This window comes from Penaeus japonicus, unplaced genomic scaffold (assembly GCF_977035675.1).
Source record: "Penaeus japonicus unplaced genomic scaffold, GWHDUDI00000001_assembly GWHDUDI00000043, whole genome shotgun sequence".
NCBI lineage: Eukaryota > Metazoa > Arthropoda > Malacostraca > Decapoda > Penaeidae > Penaeus > Penaeus japonicus.
This window is the reverse complement of record NW_028234445.1, coordinates 2,036,870-2,041,869: the sequence shown is the minus strand read 5'-3', so window position 1 is coordinate 2,041,869 and position 5,000 is coordinate 2,036,870. Positions and strand designations below refer to the sequence as shown.

Genomic DNA, 5,000 nt, shown 5'->3' with positions numbered 1-5,000 from the left:
AAATGCATTCTTTTTTTTTAACTTAATTAATTTGATTTAATTTAATCATAATTGTTTAATGTTGCAAATGACTTATCAATTGATGATCCACTCTAAACAGTGGATTAAACTTAATGAATTAAAATTATCTAAAAAATAATAATAATAATAAATAAAAGTTGTAAGAAAAATAGGAATACAGAAGTGGCAAAAGCCAAGAAAACAGAACATATTCACCCAATTTTATTGATATGAAAAACAAGATATCGAGAGTCTTGAAACACGCAAGAGAGATTTCCATTCCTTTCATTCAGAACTGATTCCGTTACAGAACCTATTACGCCACAGGACAAAATAGGTTCAGAAAAAATCAAACGCATGTTCATGGGCAGTCTACACGTTCCCGGTCTCCCCAAAGAGGCTGTGAGGCAAAATAGGTATAGGTATTATCTATTGAGTATTAAGTGCAAATGATTCAATATCATCTAATAAGTATATGCGAGTACTCAGTGCAAAGGGGGTTCTCAGGTACATGGCCTTGGACTCTCACTTGTAGAGGAAATACTTGAACATTAACACGAAGCTGAAATGAGCAAATCTCTTTGTCCCATTGGGAATGAAATGAGTAATAAACATGTAATAAACATAAAGGTTATTCTTTGGGTAAAGGAACCAGAGGTCTTTCTGCTTTAGAAGAGTAACATAAGGTAAGGAGATGGCATGCATTGCTAGTATCATTCAAGAAAAGGTTACACTAATACTTATAGATATGCTCATATATGATCATGTATCTATAGGGATATGAAAGGATAGACAGGAAACATATGAAAATATACATTTGCTGATGTTTTATCTTCTTGAGGGAAAACAAAACAGATAAAGTTGAAAGAAAACTACACTATTTCCTTCTCCATTGTCTCTTCCTCTCCAAAAGACAAACACAATTTCTGCCGAAGAGTCTTTAGAGCTCACTGGTCGCTCCCTTCCGAGGGCGAGCTAACACGGCAAGGGTCACGCCCCTAGGCCGCACCTGAAGAATGGTCCTTGGCGGCTGCTAGTTTAAGATTGTCCCTGCCTGCTGCTTGGGGAGGCCCGACCCTGCTTGCTGCTTGGGGAGGCTCGACCCTGCCTGCTGCTTGGGGAGGCTCGACCCTGCCTGCTGCTTGGGGAGGCTCGTCCCTGCCTGCTGCTTGGGGAGGCTCGACCCTGCCTGCTGCTTGGGGAGGCTCGTCCCTGCCTGCTGCTTGGGGAGGCTCGTCCCTGCCTGCTGCTTGGGGAGGCTCGTCCCTGCCTGCTGCTTGGGGAGGCTCGTCCCTGTCTGCTGCTTGGGGAGGCTCGTCCCTGCCTGCTGCTTGGGGAGGCTCCTCCCTGCCTGCTGCTTGGGGAGGCTCGTTGCTGCGCACTGGTCCCCGACCCCTGCTCCTCCTCGCAAGAAGACTGAGTGGCAGAGACGCCTCTGAGGTTGAGGGCTGGTCAGCGCTCGCCACCTCCAACTCCTGAGACGGTTTCAATTCCCAAAGGAGAAGAGCATTTGAGACACTCACAGGCACTGCATTCGGGCTGTCTGTCACTGAAATCCTCTCCATGTTATTCGTGACTTTAAAAGTTCCACAAAAAAAACATTTCTCTCACATGACAACACGCACCTGCACACGCGTAAACACAGGCACGCACGCACACACTCACACGCACATGTACATACACATGCATGCACACACACACACACGCTCATGAAGGCACGTATAAACCCACAGTCGCAGTTACGCACATGCATGCACACACATGTGCATACACAAACACACGCACACACACATACATATATATGTATGTATGTATATATGTAATTATGTATATATATGTATGCATATATATATCTATCTATCTATCTATCTATCTATCTATATATATATATATATACATACATACATACATACATACACACACACACACACACACACACACACACACACACACACACACACACACACACATATATATATATATATATATATATATATATATATATATATATATATGTGTGTGTGTGTGTGTGTGTGTGTGTGGTTAATGTGTGTGTGTGTGGAGTTGTATGTATGTATATGTATATGTATGTGTATATGTATGTATATATATATATATATATATATATATATATACATATATATATATATATATATATATATATCGCCTCATATATATTATAAATCTATATATATATATATATATTATATATATATATATATATATATATATATATATATATATATATATATATATACATATATTCATAAATATATCAATATATATAGACATTATATATAAAGAGAGTGAGGGGAGGGCAGAGAGAGAGAGAGAGGTGGGGAGAGAGAGAGAGAGTGAGGCGAGAGTGCATACATTATTAAAGGGATCTACAAACCCCCCCATACTTGCCTCTGAATCCTCCACCTCAAACCCTCTATCCCTTAATAGGGAATGTAAATGTCTCATCTTCCGTTCTTGCACTCGTAACTGTCTCTGAAAAAAGATCAACCTTATCATATCCATATGTAGGCTCTACATCCCACCCATGTTCTATTACGTTCTATAACACCTAAAGCCCCGCTTTCTCTATCCCTTACTAACACACACTACTTCTATAATACTTCTATCTTCTATTTCTCTATCCCTTACTATCCCTCACTTACTCGTCTTACTGATGAATCAAATCTAGCAAAAGTAGTCAGTGCTTTGCCCTTTCCTATATGGTGTCAGTGTCTAGAAATGACCCTGATTTCGCCAAGAGAGGCGGCTTCTGAGCAAGGTCACGGGACATCAAGCCTGAAAGCAGTGGAGGATTCCTCTTCCTTATTTTCTTATCTTTTCTTATTATTGTTATCAGGTGAGAAGTGCCATGTTCAACTTGATTATTTTTTCAATCTATTGATTTATTGAACACGAAACTTGAGGAGGAACGTCATATTTTCGGCTTAAAAAAATCGTTTTTCTGAAAATCCGTAAATGACATCGTGTAGCCTTTCTGCGCATTGTGCAACAACCTGCCAGGCACAAGTGCATTTGGCGGCATTTAAAAATTTAAATGTCTACTACCCCACGCATTCGGGATTTAAATTTGTTTACATCTATACTGTCATTTATCTTCTTATAGCTTCTTCTGTATCTTATTTGTTCGATTTTTTTCGTGGTTATATGTACGTTTGGTACTGTATGATTTTTTTTCGTGGTTATTTGTACGTTTGGTACTGTATGATATGTTTTCCGCTGGTGTGGAGGGAGCGACGCAAGCACGTGCTCGATCTTCCCAGCGAGAGTAATTATACGCTGCATTCTCACACGAATTATTTGTGTTTTTTTTCGCGCGCCATTGATATTTAGTGCATTTTTCGTATCGTGTTTCATACACTGGGAAAACGTAAGAGGAAGACGTATTGGGACAAAGTAAGAAAGGAGGAAAGTGACGAGGTGGAACCTCAGCCAAGCACGTCGCGGGCTGATCCCAGTGCCTCACCCCCCCCCCCCAGCTGGCCCGGAACACGTGGATACAAAGAGGGCATCTCCACGCCAAACCTCTTGTCCCTTTCCTCCCGATTCCTCACCCCCCCCCCGCCCCCCCAGCTGGCCCGGAACACGTGGATACAAAGAGGGCATCTCCACGCCAAACCTCTTGTCCCTTTCCTCCCGATTCCTCACCCCCCCCCCCCAGCTGGCCCGGAACACGTGGATACAAAGAGGGCATCTCCACGCCAAACCTCTTGTCCCTTTCCTCCCGATTCCGAATCCGATTCCAAACAAAACACAAGAGACTGACGCCAAAGCCGTCCGAGTCAGAAGATTATCACCCGGGGGGCTTCGATGCTTAGGCCTAACGCGGCTACGATGAGTTGGGTGGCGCCCAATGACACCCTCCCCCCCCTCTGGGGGACTAATATTTTGTCTTTTCTAATACATGTGCATTCCTATATTGTATTAGAAAAGAAAAAGGGGGACCGGCCGCCAAATGCAATATCGGGGACATGACACCCCTTCCCGGTAAAAGTGACCTGAGGTGACCTGAATGACCCTCCTTGAAGATATGACCTTTTCAGCATCATCAGGTGTAAGGAACGGAACGAGGCATAGTTATATTGTGCTAAAAAAAGCATTACTCTACTGTATATTGTAACCTAAACATTAAAATGCATTTTTCTCGAAACTAAATTTTCAAGGGTTAAATTTATATATCTCAACTTCTATTGTTCCGATTTTAACATTTCTTGCGCCAAAATACTCAGAAAGGAGATCTCTTCAAAAGTGCATATTCAAATTAATTTATTCCGAAGCTCATAGGATCTACAATTTTTTTTCGGTAATTTTTACCAAAAAAAAAAAGGAAGCTTTATTTACTTTTATTTTCTGAACTTATTAATTGTTATTAATTATTATTAATTAATTATTATTATTAATTATTATTAATTATTATTATTATAATTAATTATTATTAATTATTAATAATTATTATTAATTATTATTAATTAATTATTAATTATTATTAATGCCTATATGCAGTCTCCTTCCTTTGAGTGTCTTGTAACTCTCATCCAAAGAAAATCCTTCTACTTTGAATAGTTTTTCACGAATATGATTCTTTTTGGCATAGGTGAAAATCTTAGAAAAAAATAATTTTGAAAGAAAGTAATGCATCGATTTTTATGAAAATTAAATCAGAGGTGCAACTTAAGGGAATGTCCAAGCTGTAAAAAAAAATCATTGATCTACACGGCCGCAGGAAGGGAAAATGTCCGAGAGCGCACGTAAAAATGTCCCTTCAGGACAGTTCTTAAGTTTTGGTCTCATGTGCCCTTTCCTGACAACTAAATCTGAGGTTAATCTTACATTCCTATAGGAAAATTGAAGTCATTTTAGATTCTAGTCTCATGTGGCTTTTTTACCGCCATCATCATTATGTCTTATTACTATCATTAAGATTATCATAGTCATCAAGACAATTCTTTTCTTAAGATCTATGTACTTCTGAATTGGTTTTT

At 39.7% G+C, this 5,000-nt stretch overlaps 2 protein-coding genes and 1 long non-coding RNA gene across 3 annotated transcripts in view; 1 reads left to right on the top strand and 2 right to left on the bottom strand.

Annotated features, from left to right (window-relative positions):
* LOC122246354 (uncharacterized) overlaps positions 1-5,000 on the bottom strand; it is a 1,434,769-nt gene that overhangs the window by 193,071 nt on the left and 1,236,698 nt on the right. The gene's annotated exons all lie outside the window — the stretch shown is intronic.
* The window catches only part of LOC122263496 (uncharacterized), a 1,386,165-nt gene that overhangs the window by 416,130 nt on the left and 965,035 nt on the right, over positions 1-5,000 (top strand). The window lies entirely within an intron of this gene.
* The window catches only part of LOC147466573 (uncharacterized), a 277,312-nt gene that overhangs the window by 25,143 nt on the left and 247,169 nt on the right, over positions 1-5,000 (bottom strand). The gene's annotated exons all lie outside the window — the stretch shown is intronic.